The following is a 22,966-nucleotide window of genomic DNA, read 5'->3' as shown; positions in this document are numbered from 1 at the left end:
GATAAGAGCCAGAAGATTCCTGTGAAATCCAGTGTTGGTTTTAAAGGTTTACAATCAACTGTGGTTGAAGTGTCTTATATATTTATTGTTCTCTTTTCTTTCCGTGTGTAACTTTTTATAATAGGTTGGTCCAAGACCTCCTGGCATCTGAGGCAGTGTGCCAAATGCTTCTAACCCCCACCCCTGTACCTGGTGATGTGTCAGTCTCCTCCTAGTCCACCACACTTCTCTCCTCCATACTTCCTCTTCCTCTTTGTTCCCCTATTCCTTTTCCAATCTAGGGAGTGAGAAGAGGGGGAGGAGGAGCACTAGTGAAGGCTAGTGGGCAGAAAGGTGGGTGCCCCTTGCCAGTCTGCTGCATTGGGTGACCACCTCTGGCCCTGAGTAGGTGTATCATGTGTGTGGATAATAAAAGATGCAAGAATATCATTAACCTAGTCATTCTAATATTCCTATGGTAAATGTTTGTATATCAAATAAACACAGTTATATTAACAAAGCCAATCAAAGTCCCTTCACTGAAGGTTGGATTTGCACATGTTCTTTCTGAAATCCATGTGATTTACAGAAAAAAACATAATACTGATTATACATACAAAGCTGCCTGACAGACCATTGGTCCACCCTGGTATTGTGTACCCTGTCCAGCAATGGTTCTCGGGCAAGCAGGTGCCAGAGACCGAACCTGAGACCTTCTGCATGCAAAACATGTGCTCTTTCTCTGAACTTTGGTCTCTTCTCCTGGATTAGAGCCCAGACATTCAAATGAAGAGGTGGGTGGGTGCATGGAATTGTAAACCAGCTGGAATGGCATAGTTTTGCTTTGTCCTATCCAGTTTATATTCTGCTTCAGTATATAGGGGGACCTTTTTCCCTGGGCAACTACAGGCACTAAGGATGACAGCAGCAGCAATGATAGCAGGAAAGAATACTGGAGAGTTGGGAGAGGCTTTTAAACATCACATTCTTCCAGAGTCTTAAGAAAAACTGTCCTTAATAAAGGAAAGAAGTCTTAAGAAAGACTATAGCTTTGAATGGAAATGTATAATCTATTGTGAACCACTTTGGCTCTCAGATTAAAAAGTGAAGGCATGAATCTTTAAAATACTTTAAAAATACACTTTGAATTTGCATGTTTTCATTTAGATCACTTTATAGCCACAATTCTGCTTTATATGTTAAAAGAATTTCTATGTGAAAGGTGATTGGGTGAGACTCTTGAGTGTGCAGTTTAGACATGTGTAAAACCAAGTCTTGTGGCCTACCAGGTGCTTTACAGCCCTTCAAAGCCCTTGCGTTTCTGCAGCCTAAGGTAGAAAGCAAAACCAGGAGGTGTATGTGAATCCATGATGGACCATCAAGCTCAAAGTAGCTCACCAACCATGGAGGGTGGTTCACTGTGGAACTCACTAAGGGCCCAGTCCTATCCAACTTTCCAGCACTGGTGTAGCTGCAATGTAGCCCTGAGGTAAGGGAACAAATGTTCCCATACCTTGAGGAGACCTCTGTGACTGCCTCTCCACCACAGGATGCAGTGCACGCCCCATTGGCACGGCTGCACCAGCACTGGAAAATTGGATAGGATTGGGCCATAAATCTCATGTTTTGCTACCTGTCTGGGACTGCAAAAACAAAGGGGTTGTCACAATCTGCCAGGTGCTTATTACTTGACTGGCAAGCCCTGATTTTTTATTTATGATATATCAGACAGGAGCTTATAATATTAACAGGATGTTCGTACCCACACCCACACATAAGCACACAATTTTCAGGAATGGCACCAGGCAAAAATGTGATCAATTAACAGGTCAAATCACATCACAGTCAACAGTTCAAACAGCATCAAATAATACTGTAGCCGAGTTTTTAAATAATCATGTTATTATCACAGGAGATGGTATCCCAGAGTCTACTTGTAGACACATGATACACCCTGCTCAAGTGAAGCAGATCCGAGTATTTAGGAGTCTGCCTGGGAACCCCTTAAACTTTATTTCAAGTTTCCTCATGAAATGTGGGATATAAATTAAATAAGGCCACAATTCTAACCCACTTTCCAGCACTGACATAAGGGCAATGCAACTCCAAGGTTGCCTCCAAGCATTGCCTTACATTGAGGAGGATTCCATGAATGCTCCCCAACTGCAGGATGCAGCACATGCCCCAATGGCACAGCTATGCCAGTGCTGGAAAGTGGGTTAGGTATAGTAGTATATAGTAGTATACATTTCAAAAACTAGTGTCTTCTAGAAGATTCCACATACTTAAAGTTTTATGGCCCCCTATGCCAGATCACAAGGAGGTCTTTCCCTGCCCACGGAAAATGCAAGGGACCTTATTATAATCCTAATATGTGGGCAGGTGGCATACCTTTGGGAGTGCCACCTGTGCTACTGCAATAGTGGCTAGTGTGTATTTGCTCCATGCTTTCTCTTGAATTACTTCCTTGCCACGCTTGGGCTAGTATGGAAGGTAACCCCAATTTCTGTTCAGAGATGTCTGCAGTTACCACACATGGTTAGTAGGAGAAGCTAAGCCATGTGGCTTAACTGGGAGTGGAAAGGGTTGAATAAACATTATAGAAAGCACTGCAGGGCAGGGGTGCCTGCTCTTGCGCATGCATGTGTGACCTCAAGTCCTGTCCTCGCTTCACTTCTGTCACTGTTTTCTGATGATGAGATTAAGAAAGGATGCCTGAAAGAACACAAGGGCATTCCTTTTACTTCATTGAATATTTGACAATGTTTCACCACAGTCCATTGATTTGGCATCCCGACCCTAGTTTGCTTCCAATCTGTACATTGTCTACAATTGATCTAATCATGATAGATGGCCCATTGTAGTGTTGCAAGGTTGATAGAACAACTCAAGACTCAATAACAACTTGGTACTCAGGAGTGAAGGTTCACAAGCCTTTATCTGAATTGCATGCAGTTGGTTCAGGGAACTCATGTCCAAAGCATGGACCCAGTCTGATGGTGTCCATAACTTTTTATAAATTTCACAGCTCTTTGTTTGAAAATCTAGATTTCCCATTGGCTGAAATTTGACATCATAGATGGGGCTAATTCCTAATAGGATACAGATAAGATACCATTTGCATTAAAGATGGAAAATAGGTGGGCAATAAGTGGGCAAAACCATTGATTGGCTCTGATTTACATACAGGTAGGGTTTCACCTTAAAACTTAGTCAAAATTACACAATTCCCAAAAGTTTTCAAAAACCAGCAGGGTACCCTATATTACCATTTACTCAGTTTTGAACCTTATTCACATCCATCATTTCAATTAAGAGTATTTTTGACATGTCCTCTTACCAACCTCATTAAAAGAGGGTACAAAAATACTTAAACACAGGTGTGAAGACCTCATCTTTGGCAGCACTTCAGACCTGTTTCTTGGCATGCCCATGTGCCCTGATACAGTCCTCTTATCTTTTACACTTGTTGCTTAACATAACACAGCAAAGTAGCTTTTGTTTCCTTTTATTACAAGGGGTTTTCAAAAACTTTACTAAAACTTCTATAGCTTAATTCTGTATAACTATTGTGTACCTTGAGTACATTGGTATTAAAGGATCACTTGGTTTCCATATGTCTTTTGCCCTAAAAGCATGAAAGTATAGTTACAGAGTTTTTCTGGGGGACACAGGTGTGTTTAACTTCTGCCAAGGCTTACATCTCCAGCCATTGCCTGATACTGTTATCTAAACTAAATTCCAAAATGTGTAACACAGCCTTTGAGGCTCCAAAATCAGTCAGACTAACCTTACTGCTTTTAAAATCAAGCAGCTCTTTACCAGTGTATGTATGCTAGTGTATGCTATAATATTACTGGGCTATCCAGTGGCTCTAGGGTCAAAGGTCACCTTGCCTCAGTAGTACAATTGTCAAAATGAATAAGTCGGCAAACCAATCTAAATGTAGATCCTATAGAGCAGGGGTCTCTAAACCCTAGCCCGGGGGCCAGGTGCGGGCCGTGACAAGTCTCTATCTGGCCTGCAGCCAGCCTCTTGTCCCCTGAAAGCCTTTGGCACACTCAACTGTACATGACCAGAGCTGTGCTCTGTTTGTGTCTGGATGGTGTTCTGAGGGCCAGAGAGGTTGAATGAATGAGCCCATTCATTCATTTATTCACTCATCTAAGTTCCATCTCTAATTTATTTATTTAAATTTTATACTTAAATTTTTTTCTGGCCCTCAACACCACGCCAGATATTTGATGTGGCCCTCTGGCCAAAAAGTTTGGAGACCCCTGCTATAGAGAATAACAACTAGAATTTGTAAATTTTTACTAGATGAGTGAACACCTATCCCCACTGAAGTGACTGCTGTGAAAAGAAAATACCACTACTTAGGTTGCACTTCAGACAACATATGAGCATTTGTTTTCCTACTCAGGTATTATTTCTGTGCATGAGTGTCACCTGGGCCAGGCCCCCCCTCCTCAGGAGCAGGGGTCTCCTCATGAGCAAGCAGCAAGTCCTGCCTGGACCTGTCCCCCATGCTGAGGGCCTCCTTGGAAGTAGGGACCAAGATCAAGTCGGTCACATGGCCGGAAGGGGTGGGATAGGCTTGGCTGGCTGCTGGGCTCCTAAGGAGCCCAGTAGCCAAAGAGAGAGGTCACTCCTCTCCTTGGGTCTGCAGCATAGGGAGGGGGACCATGAAGTGAATACTTTGCCCTTTCCTTGCCTGTCTTTGAGGTCCAGGCACTGAGAAGTGAACCTGGGAGCTCCTGGGGATGGAAGCCTCTGGGCAGGAGCCTGTCTTACAGGGGAAGGAGCCCCACCTACCCAACACCAGCTCAAATGCCTGGTGGGTGCCAACAACCAGCACTTAGGCAGCAGGGACTTTCTTGGAGGAGACCTGGATCAGGCCACCCCACACATACCACCAGGGGTCACAAGCTCTGAACTACTGTGGACCCCTGTTGGACTGACTGGCCCATGCCTGGGCTTCAACACATTGGGCAGTGGGTGGGAGCAACCAGCCCTCCTGTGAGGAGGAACAGGAGGTGTTCATGTTAGGGGCCCCATGAATGTAAAGGCCTGTATGTGAGTACACTGTTCCTGCAAAGCTGTTCATCCATAGTCTCTTCTCCCCCCCCCCTGCCAGTCCCTGAAACCAGGGTAAGCACCCCCCAACTGGCATCCCCCGGGGGAGGGGCCCTTCATTGCAGTGAACATAATAACTACTTAAAGAGGCCATTAGTCCACTTCTGTTTTTGTTTTTTCCAGAAACTCCCATGCAAATACATTCTTACAATTCTTGTGCAGCTGGATCTAAAGATGTAAAAAGAAAATGGGAAAGTTCAAGAGGCTTCCAGGAACTGTGACACAGAATACAAACTAATAAAAGAAAGCAACTGAGATTTTGCTGCCCTTGCTGTGTGTTATGAAAAATGGGACACACAGATGGGTGTTTCTGTGTGTAGATCCAGGTGTTTCCCACCCAGCCAAGCAGACAAACCACATTTTTAAATTCCTGCATATTTAAAACTTGGTTTGCAGTGGTGTGATGAGCCACTGGAGCAAAAATCTAAACTGAAATAACCAGGTGTTTGCCCCAGTCTCTCTAGTAAGTTCCCCTGGTTCACAGGCGATGCACTGTGTTTATAAAGTGATTTGCTTACAATTTTTTTTAACATAAAGAATAAGATTTGGTAACACTATTTGTCATCACCAGCTAACAAAATAAGCCTCATACATGAATATGTGTGTACAATGCATGACTCCATTTCATCAGGCTTCATAGTTCTGTGAGCATATACAATATTGCAGACCGCCCTTAATACATGTCTATGGCCCTGTTTATAAAGAAGAGTAGAGACCCAAGATCATAATTTATTATGTTCAAACACTATCCACTGTATCACACCAGCTGTTTGTTTGGGTTAAAAACTTGAATGGCTTTTCTGTAAGTCCCTTTGGAAAGATAAATTTCTAAGCAGCCTGATAGAGCAGCTTTCGTTCTCCCTTCCATTTTTGACTCATTGTGTTTGGACTATGGCTGAAGAACTGAACTGAACTGAAGAACTGAAGTTTGGACTATGGCTGAACGTGCTGGAATCCCTAGCATGTATGCACTGCTGAAACAGAGACGCCTGCGTTGGCTCGGTCATGTCGTGAGAATGGATGATGGCCGGATCCCAAAGGATCTCCTCTATGGAGAACTCGTGCAAGGAAAGCGCCCTACAGGTAGACCACAGCTGCGATAATGCCAGATGTAGGGGAGGGCACCAGGATGAGGTCTCTTGTTATCTGGTGTGCTCCCTGGGGCATTTGGTGGGCCGCTGTGAGATACAGGAAGCTGGACTAGATGGGCCTATGGCCTGATCCAGTGGGGCTGTTCTTATGTTCTTATGTTGTTATGATACAAGGACATCTGCAAGAGGGATCTGAAGGCCTTAGGGATGGACCTCAACAAGTGGGAAACCCTGGCCTCTGAGCGGCCCACTTGGAGGCAGGCTGTGCAGCATGGCCTTTCCCAGTTTGAAGAGACACTTTGCCAACAGTCTGAGTCAAAGAGGCAAAGAAGGAAGGCCCATAGCCAGGGAGACAGACCGGGGACAGACTGCACTTGCTCCCAGTGTGGAAGGGATTGTCACTCCCGGATTGGCCTTTTCAGCAACAGTAGATGCTGTGCCAGAACCACCTTTCAGAGCACGATACCATAGTCTTTTGAGACTGAAGGTTGCCAATAATAATAATGGCTGAAGAAACGACTGGGGAGTGCCACAATTTTTAAGCTCAGAAAATGCTTAAAAGTATCTTTGGCTACCATCTGGGCAAAAGATGTCTGGCTGTCAGGTAAATAACACACATAGCCAATGGAATATTTTGCAATGAGTAGGAAATCTTGAATGCTGGCAACTTCCAGAGGGGTAGATATGTTAAATCTGTTGTTGAAAAAAGAACAGGAGTCTTGTAGCACTTTAAAAATTAACTTATTGATTTCACAATTTGGCAGATAACACAAGAAGCTGCCTCCTATCAAGCCAGGTCATTAGCTTGGTTTGCCAATGTGGCTTTCCAAGTTTTCAGAAAAGAATTTATCTTCCCTTCCTGGAGATGCCAGGGACATTCTGCATGCAAAACATGTGCTCTACCACTGAGCTGTGGACTCTCCTTAACTAGTCTGTCTCAGGGGCTGGCCAGTTGGTCACTATCAATGTGAGTGATGGTGCCCAATGCATTACCAAAGGATGAGCAGGGAGATGTCATGGGGACTCTATGCAGGCATTTGCTCCAGGGTCCCCAACAAACTGGCACCAATATTGGGTCTACTCCGTCAAGATGTATGAAGTGCCAATATCAGCTGACTATACTGTGTACATATGGCAATGGGGGAAGGTGATGCCAAAGGGGTTGTGAAATGCAAGAGATACAGTCAATGACTATTATTATGCACAGTACCGTACTGTTATGCTGATGCCACTTTTTTCTCTGTCCCCATATGTGCATATAGATTGGCCAGATGAGCCTGATACCATGCATCTGATGAAGTGGGCATCTGATAACATGCATCTGATAAGAACATAAGAATAGCCATGCTGAATCTGGCCAAGGACCCATCTAGTCCAGCTTCCTGTATCTCACAGTGGCCCACCAAATGCCTGAGGGAGCTCACAAGACAACAGACACAACCTGCGGCCTGGTGCCCTCCCCTGTATCTGGCAATCAGAGGCAACCTGCCTCTAAGACTAAGAGCTTGCACCTACCTACTATGACTTGTAACCAGTAATGATGAAGTCCATGAAAGTTTATTGAAATGTTGGAGTGGTCATTTTGTGGCATAATTATGGGAACACTTCTGATTTCTTAAGAGAATTTCAACAGCCCCTCCCCCACCAAATGCAGCTGTTATTCAGCTATTGTGGGAGGGGTTGCAAATAATGAGAAATCTCATTTTCACAGCCTCACACTACCAGATGTTGGTTCTGGGGAAAAAGGAATTTCCCTACAAGCTACTACTGTTACTTACGTATTTTTGCAGGTTTGCACTGTCATGATTACTTTTTGAATGAGTCTTTCACTTTTGTTTTGCCTGAAGTGACTGGGGAATCTGAAAGAATCTTAATGTTCTTTAATTGCTGTTGGTGTTTCCTAGATGAGCAATAAGCAATTCACCTGCAGGAATGTGGTCTGAGTTGAGGGCCTGACAGATTGTGCCTGTGAAAAAAACAGCAGTTGGCAAGTTTTGCAATGAAGATGAGTCAGGGACAAACTAGACTTGGGCCAAAGAGGGAGTTGTGAGTTGGTTTAAGGTGATGCATCTTGTGCAAGGGGTTCTAGGGATGTGATGCAAATGTGCTTTTAGGCAGGACCAGCCCATCCATAAGGCCAACTGAAGCTGCAGCAGATTGGGGGGGGGGGGGCTCTCTGTTTGCCTCCTTGCCTCCACTATTCCTTTTCTCCTTCCAGTCCCTGGAGTAGAGAACATGTGAAAGGGAGGAGAGTAGAATACTGGTAGCTGGTTGAGCTAGAATGGGAAGTGAAATTATGTAGTTAAATGCAATAAACCAGTATACAAAATGATGTACCATTAACCAAAGATTCATTATCACTATAAAACCTTGTCTAAATATGAAGACCTTTCCTGAACCTAAGCACATATGAACATTAGTGGCTCTTGGTGGGAAAAGAGTTCCAGCATTAGAGGAGTCAGGAGGCGAATGAGGAAAATGTGCATTACATTCCTAGAGGTGACTCCCAGGAACATGTGTCACTTCTGCCTTCTCCTGCTTCTTCTGAACATTTGAAGTGGCCCTGACAAAAGTCCTTGTCATCCATTTCACCTTCCTGAAATTGGGCATTTGGAGGCATCTGCTGGCTACTATGCAGAGCTACCCTACGCATGTTTACTCAACAGTAAGTCCCATTGATTTCAATAGGACTTACTGTTGCCAGGCAATTGTGTGTTCTTGTTCATAAATTCATTTTTGGAAAATTAGCTACTCTCCCTGTCCAGCACTATGATGTGTGTCTGCCCTGAAAGTTAACAGTCTTGTCAGTTGTATGTCCCCATTCTGATAGTACTGGAGGAACTGATAATAGCTCTACAGCAAGTACATTCCACCAGTACACTCCCACACAGCTAATCTGTATCCTTGCGTGTGGATATCGGATATATTGTTTTGAGAAAATTACATTTGTTAATTTCTCAGAGCAATGTTTTCCCCACATATTTTAGTACTCTTTTCGCATGGGCAAGTGCTCTCTAATTGGTTTGAGCCATGAGTGTTTCCTGCCTTTTAAACCCTGCTGCCTGGTTTCATATTTGACTGTCATTGCTCTGTCCTGTCCTGCTGTTTGTTGGAATTGCATCTGTATTTTTATTTTTGTAATTTCATTTTGTCCTGTCTACCCTGACAAATTTTATGAGTTGTACATACATACATTAAAATAAATAAAATGGGAGGACTACATAAAAGAGCAACAAGCAGATGAGAGGATTGTGTAAAGGGATAAAGTTTGCATGTTTGTATAGATTAGGTATGAGGAAGGTGTGTTCATCTTGCCTCTAAACATAGGAGCTGATCCATCAGTGGAAGGCAGGTGAGCAGTGACCATGTCACCAGCTGTAGGCCAATTTAGAATACTGGTAGCTGGTTGACCAGTCTTTTCTTCCCAGACCATCTTTTCCATGCCAGAACCTAAGTCCCAATGGAATAGGTCTAGGTTACTTGTTCATGAGCTGGTAAGTATAGGTCCATGTAAGCTTGCTGGCAGCCTCATTTAGACACAATGAGAAACACAGGCCTCACAGAGGCAATTAGGTCAGGACTGTTGCAGAGGCCAAATATTTTGGTTTTGTACTGCCAATTTGACTGGGCTCTTCTGCAGATTTCAAGTTATAAAATAGGATGCCTTTTTCCACAAAAATTGAGCAGGTCTCTGAGCAATGTTTTCCCCCATGTATTTTAGTATTTTTCCATGTGGGCATGAACAAGTGTTGAGAAGGGTGGTTCTTTTCCATCAGTCAGCAGGTGTTCTGGCTGTATATATGTTCTGCAACATTAAATCACTAGCTGTTTTGGCCCATTCCAGCATCAGACTGTGAAATGGCCATCATATGCACATGGTATGTGAACATAACACAGAGAGGCTGATGGATTCCCCATTTCTGCAACTCTGGTAACAGTTAACTGGACTGGTATACTCCAAGCCAGTGTGCTGGAATAAACAATTGTTTTGAGGAAAGGTAATTTAGATACTTTCTTCAATGTATTCTGACTGGAGACTTTTAGAAAAAGACTCCACTTTTGGCACAACTCTACAAATCCTTAAAGAGCTGTGTGCATGTGCCAATGTGGTGTCATATGCAGTACTAGGGTATTTGCATCCTGGATAATTATGTCCTGGTCAAATGCATCCAAGTTACTGGCATTCCTGGACATTCGCATCTGGTTTTTTGGCGTGCTGGTTATTTGTGTCCCACTATAACTGGGCAACAAATCCCATGTTGTATACGCTAAGCCTGTTCTCCCAGCTATAACTATACCCCTACCTTTGTGTAAAATAACAAAAGTACATCTAATATAAATATACATATATTGGGACACAAATGTTTGGGATGCAAAAAAAAGAACTAGCACAAATGTCCTGGGATGCCAATGACCAGGACAGATGTGGGACACAGTTGGCCAGGATACAGTTGTCTTGTCATTGTCAAATGCACACAGCTGGCTTGCCAGAGGCTGAACATAGGCAAGACTTGTTTCCAGCAGTGAAGTGAGGTAGCTAAGGTGGGGCTGGGAGGCAGTTGGAGGGAGGAGGAGAAAAAAAAAAAAAGCTGCCATGACTCCAGATCACCTCTCCCCACCTACCTATTATTTTTGCTTAGGAAGCACAAGTCGGCAGGAGCAGGTGATTTGGAGCCCGCCCACCACTTCCCTGTACTTACAAAATCACTGGGTGCAGCCTCTCTGCTCCACCCTGCTCATTCTGTTTACAATTAGCAGAAGCAGCAGTGCTGCTCCCAGCATCCCCTGCACCTGTTCATTTCAAACAGAAGACACACAGACCAAGGAATCTGCACAGTATGTGCCTCATAAGGGTCTGGGGAATAGAAGCATGCCTACTCATTTGTCCACCCTCCATGGGAGAGTGTATGTAAGTGAGCATGAGTGCAAGCTCAGAGGGCAGCGAATTTGGGTGGCGCATGCCCCTGTCACCATTGTTGTCAGCACTGCCATGATTTTTCTCTCAGGGAACCCCTCTCCAAAAAAAGCAGACTTAACAGATTGAGCCTTTCCCCATAGTTGGAGATATTTCCCCATAATCTTTCACCATAATTGTCTGTTGGATTTCTGCCTTCTATGCAGCTGTTAAAATTACAGAGTTTCTGTCCATTAAAAACAACAACATAGCAACCTTAACTATTATGTAAATTCAACTGTCCTTTAAAGAGCATTCTGACTGTGAAACAATTAACCTCTCTCCCAGATCCAAGCAGCAGCTGTGTGGAATGTGTTCCACTGGACACCTGTTACCATTACATTTATGACCACCCCTGCTGGTTTGCAATGACCAGAGCACTGTGGACAGAGGTTCTCTGATTTCCATAAAGGCAACAGTAACAGAGGCAAGCTGGTCAGGAAGACAAATAGTTTGTTCTGCTAAAAATTTGTATGTACATTCTTGTTGGCTTAGGAACAGGCAGCTGTGTTTGTGGTTAGCAAGGGCTGGCATTATCCCACATGCCTTTTTTCCCCTTCAATTTTCTTAAAACACACCTGTATGATTTTTATTGTGGATTACCAATATTGATTTGAATTGTCCTCTTTTTGCTCACATAAAGGAGTGTCCAGTACTCAGGGCCACATCATGGAATGTGAGCTGGTGAAAAGATTGCCTGAATAAGAGACCATGAGACAACTTTGCCTTCTGGAATCATTACACTGGATATCATTTTCCCATCAGAGTTTAAAGAGTCTTTGTCATACATGTCCAAAAATTGATTATTGCATTTCTTATATCCATAGAACAGATTTGGCTTGGTCTTCAGTCCTTATACCCTACAACAGCGGTTGCCAAACTCACAGCTGCTACGTTACAAAAAAGCAGTCCCTGTTTGGACCTGAGCTTACAGTTCTGCTGGGTTACCGCATGACTTCTACTGTGGTTGGGGGAGAGGGATGCTCTGGGCAGTCACATCTGCTGCCCAGCATCCCAGCAGGCTGTGCAACAGAATATCCGGGCAGACGCAATTGCCCAGAGTGTCCCTGTTCCCCAATAGCAGAAGTCATGCAGGGACCCAGCAGAACAGTAAGTGCTGGTCGAAGGGCAAAATGGTTACTCCAAGCCCTCCCAATGGGGAGGGGAAAAGCAGGATACAAATATTTTAAATAATGGGCTGTCCTTATGCCATGCTCCCTCTTAATTGACTCATAATATGTTAAAGCATAGTCCTTGTCACCAGGCAGGTTGTCTACACATTTCTGGAAAAAAAAAAAATTCTTATTTAACACAGTGCTTATACACTGATAAATACACTGATAAATTTCAAATCACCCTATTTATCTGTGATTTGAAATTTGTGTACTAATGATTGATGTTGCAAACAAGCATTAAATTGCACTGTTTTCCATTTGTGTTGAAACTTGTTGCACTTAATCCCATTTTTCTTCCCATGTAGACTACACGATTCTCTCTTCCTACCAATTTGACCTTCACAAAAACTCTGTGTAGTAGGTTAGGTTGAGAGAAGAGAGACTGACCAAGGTCTTCCACAAAGCATCTCTGTTCAGATTTGAATCCAGTTCTTCGCAGTTCAAGTCCAACTATCCACTACACCACACTGTCTTAATTATCTGCTTACAGATTTAGCTATTGGTCAGATTTACACAAAGAAATTCTGAAAACAGGTGCCTTTTTGTGATCCTGAAGGAAGCAGAAGGTGGTGTAATGAACAAAAACTCGTTCTCCTTGGAAGAAGGTTAGGACACCCTTAATTTCTTTTATATCTTAGTAAGGTGACACACCAGAAACAAAATCGCTTTAAAGCCAACACCAACAGGTGCCCTGCTTCTTAAAATTGGTCTTCAACCAGTTGATTAGTTGGTTGATTTAGCAATTGAAATTTCCAGGATTTTTAGCAAACAACACAACTGCAGCTTTAGCCAAGTCACTAATGTATTGTTAACGGAGAAGTAACAGCTTGAGAAAAGTGTAATATAAAATGCACTTTGATTTCAAGATTTTCCAGTGGGCTTAATGTGAAGAATTAACAGTGGAACAATAAATAACAGATCAATGTGGTGTAGGACCTGTAATTGCCAGACCTGCAAGGAAAGCAAACTGTCCCACTATCAGGATAAACTGAGCTGTTAATAGTACCATCAGGTCAAAATACACCATCCTATCTGAAGTCATACTTCAGTATCTCGTATGTAAACTAGACAAGAACAAATTGTACCTGGGCTAGAGCACAGCCCTCATTTTCTAGCTCTCTGAGTAATAAACAGGTAGTGTAATTGTGGAGCTTCCTGGAATAAAGTGGAAGAAGAAAAGATATACTCTGCTTATAGATATGATTTTAATCTAAATACTAGCATCTGTAAAGTATTAAAGCATAATACTGAAATATGTTTATTAAAAATATAGCATAGTTAAGGAGTGTGTATTGTGTGTGTGCTTTAATGACTATCACCATTTGGTTTATCCAGGGCTTTTTTTCTAATGGAATGAGGGGGGGAGGAACACTGAGTTCCAGCACCTTTTTGCAAGGGCCCCTCCCCTTTGGAGGCATTCCAGGAGGGGGGGAGCAAAACAGAGGCATTCCCTGGGTGGGTGCCTGGCCCCTGCCTGACCGCACAAGGACCCCCTCCTGCCCCATCTTCAAGCTCTTGCCTGAGCCCAGCCCGCCACCCCTCCCCCCCCCGCTCTGCTTCCTTGCGCAGCTTCCAAGCTGGCGGAGGGCATGGGGGACACGCGCTGACGCAGAGGAGGAGGATGGACAGCCAGCCAGCCAGGGAGACAGGCTGCGGTACCCACGGAACGCCCAGGTACTGGCTTGGCGGAGGAGGAGGGGAAGGAAGCTGGCTGGTGCAGCCCCGTGCCAATCTGCAGCACAAGCCTAGGTGTGTCTACTCAGAAGTAAGTCTCATTGTGCTCAATGGGGCTTGCTCCTGGGAAAGTGTCATAGCCTTGTAGCCTGAGTAGACAGGCAGAAGAGGGGCTCTGAGGCTGCAGTCCTCTCCACACTTTCCTGGCAGGAAGCTCCACTGCCTCTAATGGGACTGACTTCTGAGGAGACAGGCAGAGAAGGGGCTCTGAGGCTGCAGTCCTCTCCACACTTTCCTGGGAGGAAGCCCCATTCACTATAATGGAACTTACTTCTGAGGAGACAGGCACAGGATTGGGCCCTGAGGCTGTCATCCTATCCACAGTAAGCCCCATTCACTAAAGTGGACTTCTGAGTAGACATGCATAGGATTGGGCTCTTAGGCTGCAATCCAAGGCACTTTCCTGGGAGTAAGCTCCATTGACTAGAACGAGACTCCAGAGTAGACATACCTAGGATTGGGCTCTTAATCCTGGTAGAGATATATATCTGCACCTGTTTTCACATGCTAAGGGCAGGTGATAAGGGATTCTAAGTGTGTACAACATGCTGTCCAGCCTTGCCAGAGATCCTCCTCATCCTTCCCCCACAAGCATGCCCTCCGCCAGCCAGCGTTTGCAGCTCCTCTCCAGCAATGCACAGCAGCTGCTCAGGGCAGCAGTGAACATACAATTGCGTGCCAAGCACCTTCCCAAAGACACAGAGTATTCTGATACCTGAATTAAACCATATTTAATCGCTTGTTTGCAAACATAGCTGTTTCTATGTGTACCTAAGGACCCCTCTCTTGTAAGAATTCCTTTTTTGTTCTTACTCCCACAGTTGCTTAGAGTAATTTTAATACATGGAACACATGTAAGCCATTTTTTGGAATCCATTCACTGCTTCCTCTCCTCGAAGTAGTGCCATACTACATGCTACAAGTGCACCTGTACAGTATTTTTCCCCATGTGTAGAAAAAGTAGCTAGGGGTAAGGGGATGTGGAGATTGATAGCCCAATCCTATGCATGTCTACTCAGAAGTAAGTTCATCTTTAGGGGGGAAGCACATAAAAAATATTTTATTTCTCCAATAAAAAATGGTTTATAAATAAATAAAGTTGAACAAGTTGTGAGTTCCTGCACCTTTTTTTTTTTTTTTTTTTTTTTTTTTACAAAAAAAGCACTGGGTTTACCTATTTTGGGCTTAAAGCTTTCAATCTGAAAATACTGTACCACAGCCAGTTTCAGAAAGAAAAGGAAGGCAGATACTGGACACAAAATTAAGAATAAATCTGGCTATTTTAAACACTTTACCAGCCATGCTATTTTCATTTGTGTTGTTTCAGATAGCAAAACAGGAAGGAACAATGGTGCAAAAGGAGAGGATTGCTAGCTTTTGTAACAGGCTTTGTTCACCCTCTTCACTACAGCCTCAGGGCAAAAAGAATCCACTTGGAGAAAGCAATTTTTTGTGAGGAAAGCATCAATTAAGAAGCCTTGTGCAGGTAGGTCTTCTGCTGCAAACTGTAGCATCTGTAGCTGTGTTTTGTTTAAAAGAAAAAAGAAGAGGGTGAGAAGCTCCTCCTGACAGGGTGTCACATGTAGTGTAGCCCTTAGAGAGCTGCATTGTAGCTGTCTTTTTTCACCTCTGAAGCTAATAGCAGTTTTGGAGAGGGGGAGTTTAAATTGGAGAAATGGCAAGGGGGAATGGGCTCAAAATCCTCCCTCACTGTAAGGAGAGTCTGTTTAATTGGAACACCTTGCAGCTGTTTTAATGCAAGCTAATGATGGTTGGAGATCCAGTCCCAGATCACATGCAGTTTGGCTCTCAGCTATGAAACTTTCTGGTTGGGCCAACTGCTATATCTGAGCCTAACCTACCTCACAGGGTTGTTATTGTGAGGATTAAAAAGAGGGGGGAGATTTTTTTTTTATTACATTTATTTCCTGCCTTTCTTCAACAGAGCTCAAGGCATAAAGAGGCTCAGATTGTCTCCCTTTCAAGCACTCACCAGACCCAGGTGTGCTTAACTTCAGCAAGTATTTGTCCTCATGTGCTCTCAGTCTGTAGCCTTGGTTATGTCATGAATGCTGGCTGGGAGGAGGGCAACACAAGCATGTAATATATCATAAAAATATTGTCATGTCCTTGCAGCTACTTTCTGGAGCTCTTGACACTAATCTCAGTCCCATGGGAACAGGACTAATTTCCTGAAACATCATAAACAGAAAAGTTGAGATCACTGCATTTGAAGAGTTCCCCTGGAACAGAGTGACCTGCCATCCGAATCCATCCTGTAGCTATATCATTTGGGCATGTGTAAAAAATTATATGAACTCTTTAATGAGAGTTCATCCTTGTTGCAACATGTACCAAGTGCTTGGCTTCTGAAGAGGAGCCTTACAAAAAGGACACAATGCCTTTACATATGATAATTTGTTTTATTTTGCTCTGTGTGAAGAGCATTCTGCCTTTCTCCCCCATTACTATAGCAACAGACATCTGTGAGTAATAGCTCTTTTAGCTGTGTCAATTAGGCTTGCATAAGAGTATTTTAATGACAAAAAGGCTGCATAAAGTGCTGTCTAAGGTCTAAGGCAGAAGGGAAAAAAACTCACACTCCAAGTGAAAAAAATCCCACAGTACTTTTTCCAACATCCTTGTGCAATAATGGCCAGGTTCTGCATTCTTAAATATCACAGCTTTCTACCTAAATGTGAAGGTTAATTTACTTCTCAGACTCCAAGAGATGCAGTGAGTGTTATTGAGTTATGTTATTAGTTTATTTTATTAGTTATGATATGTTATGTTATGTATGCTATGTTATGCTATATGAGAAGTGTTATTGAGTTATGTCACTGCCTTTGGGTATTATCTAAAAAGGACTGCAGTGGGGAGGAGACATAGCAGGCAAATTGGCCACTCCAATGGTCTTGCTACTAGATCAGGCAACCACTATGCCAGAGCAATGCTGCTGTAATGAACCAATGCATTTCCAACAAACAAAGCTGAAAAAAACAGGCAAGTGTGGTAGGATTGCAGCCTAGGATTGTTACAAAATTTTCTGCTTGGTGATGTCACTTCCAGTCATGACATCAATTCAGAGGGTCCTGAAGATTCTCATTCTAAATAGTGTATCCCAGTGCTAAAAGTTTGAGAACCACTGCCTTAAGCACACTAGTATGGAGGGCCGAAGATGTTCCTCTAGAACAGGGGTCTCCAAACACCAGTCCAGGGGCCAGATGTGGCCCACAGTGAGCCTCTAGCTGGCCTGTGGCCAGCTTCTTGTCCCCTGAAAGCCTCTGGCTCACTTGGCTGAACATGACCAGAACTGTGTTCTGATTTGAGCTGTGCTCTGGTTGCACCTGGAGGGTGTTCTAAGGACCAGAGAGGTTGAATGAATGAGCCCATCTATTCATTTATTCACTCATCTAAGTTCCATCTCTAATTTATATTAATTTTATATTTAAATTTTTTTTCTGGCCCTCTACACCATACCAGATATTTGATGTGGCCCTCTGCCCAAAAAGTTTGGAGACCCCTGCTCTAGAACCTGAAAACAATCTGGCAATCCTGGCCATTGCTCCCTCACACATGCTGTGGCTGTTGAAGAGGACTGTGCCCCATATCAGGAGATCTGGCTCAGTTGGTAAAGCTGCTGCCTTGTATGCCTGAAGATCTGAGGCTGCCAGTTCGAAACAATCGGAAGTTCCCAAGAACTGAGGACACGCTGACGACCAAAGAAAGGCAGTATATAAATACTTGTATAAATAAATAAATATCAGTTTGCAGCTCTACCTTCCTTGCTGAAGCAGGCAATTGTTTGCAACCTCCTCACACACAGGAGGCCCTTTCAGTGCAAGTCTGGACCATTCATATCTTGCCCTAGAATAAATGAGGTGCTGTTTTATTACCTTCTGAGATTGCCAGACATCAAATTATCATTTTATGACTGTTATAGGGCATCTAAAGGCTAGCTATCCTATTTTGGCTGTTTGGATTACAGTCTTTGCTAGAACATCCTGGAACAAGGAAGCTGTTGACTGTGAAAAAAGAACTACAGACTCATAATGTATAACGGCCATAGAATCGTAATGCTTCCTAACAACACCCCATCCTAGAGGAAATTAAAGTGCACTGTGGACTGATATTAATTCCAGAGCCTTCAGCTGATATTTAGCTAAAGTACTGCCACATCTAATTTTAACAAAACTCGCTGGGTAGCTGAAGAGGGCTGCATGCAATCAAGTTCAGGTAGTGTTTAACCATCACACAGGTTCATTCCACTGTCAGGGTCAATGAAGTGTGTTCAGAAATGTTGTGTTATCTATTAGTAACCATGTTGTTGTTGTTTTTACAGCACCATCAGTGCACATGGTGCTTTACATAGCACTTCCACTTAACAGAGGAGAAGAATAAGTGATGGGCAGCCCAATTTTTTAAAAAGGCCTATACTGCGATGCAGCAATACTAGTGCAACCTCTGTCACATCCAGAGCAGGAATTGTGGCTGCTGGAGGTCTCCTTGGGGTAAGGGGATATTTGGATAAAGCCCCAGCAGTCACAATGGGGCTACCAGGATGTGCGCCAGTGATACCACAGGTGGAAATCCAAGTCGCTTTGTGTAGGGTTTCCAAGCTCAGGAAGGGGGATAGGATTTGGTGGTAGCCGCGGCCACTGTTCTCACCCCCTCCTAGGCCTGACCTCCCCCTTCCTGCCCCTCCCCCACCCTGTTACACCCCTCACCCTTGTTCTGCCCTCCCTCATCCCCCCTACTGGCCAGCGGAGCACCTACTTGGCAGCAGTAGGCCAGTGACAATCCTTTGCACTGCTGCAGTGTGCCTTATGGGATGTTAGCGACAGTGCAAGCACCCATCCCACTAGCGGTAGCCATCTTAGGTTTGGACCATAAATTACACACCATGAAATTTAGTTACAGTGGAGAGAGAAAGAGAGAGTATACGGCATGGTGTTCAATGTCTCTATGGAAGAGGAGGGTTTAGAAAGGATTTAAAGGAAAGAGAAATCTGAGGACCAAGAAAGTCGGTATATAAATGCCTTAAAAAAAAAAAAGGTATACATTAATGTCCTGGCCATCTTTCTTAAGGGCTGCCTGAAAGACAATATGTAATTCATATTGCACTAAGGGCACAATCCTAACCAGGTCTGCTCTAGAGTCAGTCCTATTTTGTTCAATGGGGCTTAGTCTCAGGAAAGTGTGATTAGGATTGCAGCCTAAGGCTGCAAAATTTACCTGGGAGTAAGTTCTATTGAACACACAGTTCTCAGGGCATGGCTATGGGGTTGTCATGACAAGCTCCTGCACTTCAAGATATATCACTACACCACTGAGTGACAGCAAATGTTCCTATCATCCCAGCATAATTTCTTTTCCAACTGATATCTCTGTTGTGACTTGTGACACTTTTTTTAATTGTGAGTTTATTTGGGAGAGGGAACCACCTTTTAAAATTTCTTCTTAATCTCTTTTGATCTTAATCTCTCTTTTGCTGTGTAAGAAGCTTTGTGAACATTTTGTTGAAAAGTGGTATATAAATATTCTACATAATAATACATTTTTTCATCTTATGGAAACTAGTTGCATGCATTGTTCTGGCTTCACATTCTTTATAATGTGGGGTGGCATTCAGACAAATAAAAGGAAACAGGATTGGGGGTATTTATTGGGGCTGTTCAGGATAGTGCACAATATTTCTGTTCTTTCCTCACTGCCTTTTTGGTACATAAAACAACAAGGCAAAGGGCTGATGATGCCATACAGCTGCAGAAGGGGTCTGCACAGCAGTGTGGACCCCTCAGAGCAGTGTTTCCCAACCTGGGGGTCATGCCCCCCCAAGCAGTGGGAAACATTTTCCCCCTCAAGGAGAGTGGTGACTAGGCAATGTCAGTAGGAATGGCATTTCCGGGTTAGTGCTGCCACTGACTTAAGTAAAAAAGGGGGTTTGGGGACTTACCCATCTGTGGTGGCAGCTGGAGATGCTGCAAAACCCGGGTTCTTGCCACTACCACAGACTGGGAAGTCCTCAAACCCCCTTTTTTTACTTAGGTGGTGGCAGTGTGATCCCAGAAGTGCTGTCACTGCCAAGTTGCCACCTTCCCCATAATGGCCCTATAATAACTCAATGGTTCCCTTACCTTCAGGTATAAGGTTGGGAACCACTGACTTAGAGAGATTCAGTGGTGGACTACATGTGTTCCATGCTGAAGTCCCAGGCTTGGTCCCCATCATGTAGGGCAGCAAAAATTTCCTGCCTGAAACCAGGAGAACCTGGTTTCACAATCCCTGGAGAACCACTGCTTGTCTGTGTTGACAATATTGATGGATCAATAATCTGATCTGGGATAAGGCAACTTTCTATGACTTGTTTACCACTGTTTCCCCATAATAAAAGTAGTGTTTATGCAAAAATATACCTGGACTGTGTTCTGCTTTCTAGAAAGCAGAGCTAGCCCATTCATGAGGCAAACTGAACCAGTTGCCTCAGACAACAGATTGATTGGGGAGTGCCTGTCTCTGTCCTCCTTCCTGCCTCTACTATGCCTCCTTCCATTCCCTTGGATTGGAAAAGGAGGCAGAGCGGAAGAGGAAATGGGCAGGAGGTGTGATCTGGAGGTTGAGCGGTCAACTGGCCTGCAAAGGCTAAGCATCTGGATGGGAGACTGGGATGCCACAGGTGTATCTGTGCAGAGGAGTGGGAGTGTGGAGGAGTCAGCTGGTAAAAAACAGATAACATCTCTGAGAAGCTAGTGTGTTATATGTGTTAATAGAGTTCAGCAAAGAAAGGGTTAATTGATGGATGGACCTGAGAGGGAACTGCGGAAGTAAGGTACCCCATGAAGACTCATTTAGTAACAAGGGTACTGCTGTATGCAGCCTCCAGGGGCCTACATAAGGAAAGACTTAGTGTGCGCATGCTTACCATCTGGCTGATCACAGCAAGCTGTAATACTACCAGAACACTCCAAGAGAAGATTTTATGTCCATTGGGTAGAAGGATGTACATCCATCAACCACACACCAGGGCAGTGTCCACAGCAGCAGTTCCTAGGCACAAGAGGTAGGGAGGCATTAGTAAACCTGCATTATATGTTAAGCTGTATTTATGTTTTGAAAACCCAGTAAAACTTGGCATTTTTCTCTTAACATAACTTTGTCTGAAAGCTCATCATTTCTTCCATGTGACTGGTTTTCCTTGACCCCAGAAGTCAAGTTTTTGCAACAGACTCTTGGTTGCAGCTGCGTACAAGAGATTGGAAAGCCCAAGAGCCAGCAGCCAGGATGACATCTGCACCATGAAGGGAAATGTCTGGAAAAATGGAAGTTCTATGAAACCTCTCCTGGAATAGTGTTTGTAAAAATTTAATTGAAAAATTGACTTATGTTCAGCCTGCTCTATGTAAACCAACTTGAGTCCATTGAGAAAGGTAGTAAATAAATAAATCTGGAGGGGGAGAAGAGTGCTGTGCTAGTGCCTTGGAGAGAGGGAGGAGCAGAGCTGGCAGATCATTGGGTAAGGGAGGAGCATTTGGCATGCTGCTTCAGGTGCCTGAAGGTCATGTGTTGGCCCTGCTAGACAGGAATGTTACTCCTTTCTAACAGGGACCTAGAAATGCTAGGGGGGGTGGAGAAGGGTTTATTGGGAAGTGATTTGGGATGCAATCTTATGCATATTTTCTTGGGAACAGATATGCATAGGATTAGAGTGCTAATTTCCTTTGCCACAGGTTGTGGAGGGAGTTCACCACTAGGCTTCCCTCAATAGTTCTGGATCTGTTTACATTCTTATGCATATCTGGCAAGAACCTGCAGGGCAGGCTTTGACCTGCTAGGCCCTGGGAAAAGGGCAGGCAGATGGGTCAGAAGGACAATTCCTTTTTTCACTGTTGCTGGAACAAAACATTCATCAGATTGTGAAGATCAGGCTGGCTGACATCTGAATTCAACTGTTTCAAGAGCAAGGAGCCATGGGGGGGGGGGGGAATGAAGCTAAGGAGAAAAGCAGAATCCAGTCTTGGTTAGGAAGAAAACCCTGGCATATGGACAATAGGCCAAGGTGTTCACAATCCAAAATCAACACAAGGAAGACAACATAGGAAGGACTGTGGAGGCAGGGACAAGCTGGGGAAGAATATGCCGTTATTTCATTTGCATGTACTTAGGCTAAGATTTAGCAGAGTATGGGGATTGGAAGTTTGGCCACAGGCTTAATGGAAGGGAAGGAATTAAAGGTCGTGGTGGAGGCTTGCAGCTGGGACAACTATAAGAAAGAAAGGGTGGAGTCTGAAGGAGCAGGAGACCTCTGGAGTGCTGAGGGTGGTGGATCTGTAGGACTGAGAAGGGGAAGTCAGGATATGAGAACAGGAGAGGAAGGCTTTGGAGGGTTTGAAAGTAAGGAGGAGATACTGGTGCAGGAGCCTGCTTGTCCTGCTTTTCAGTCTTCCATCTGCTCATAATCCAAAGTGCTAATGGTCTGGGCAGGAGGTCTGGTCTAGAGGGTAGAGCCTCCTTTAGCCGGAAGATAACATCAGAAGGTCACTGGTTCAAGGACACCCGGCAGCTCCCTGAAGGGCTGAGAAGGGCGAGACCTTGAAGCAGCTGGCTAGCCAAGGTGAGTGATTCCACCTGCTCTTGGTGTGAGCAAGAAGCGCCTTGGCTACCCTTCATGTTAGAGATGGAGCTGCTGGAGGCCAGAAGTGAGACCAAACCAGGAAGATCTATTCTGAAATGTTGTTGGTTCTTAAAAGAGAGAACCTCTATGATTGTAAAAATCCCCTTGAGGGATTTAGAAATGCTTGCCTATGTAAACTGCCTTGAATAAGTCAGAGGAGTAATCCAATGGCCAGAAAGGCAGTATATAAATACCGAGTTATTATTATTAGTCAGTGTCCCCAAAA

Source organism: Tiliqua scincoides, chromosome 4 (assembly GCF_035046505.1).
Source record: "Tiliqua scincoides isolate rTilSci1 chromosome 4, rTilSci1.hap2, whole genome shotgun sequence".
Classification (NCBI taxonomy): domain Eukaryota; kingdom Metazoa; phylum Chordata; class Lepidosauria; order Squamata; family Scincidae; genus Tiliqua; species Tiliqua scincoides.
This window is presented reverse-complemented; position numbering follows the sequence as displayed.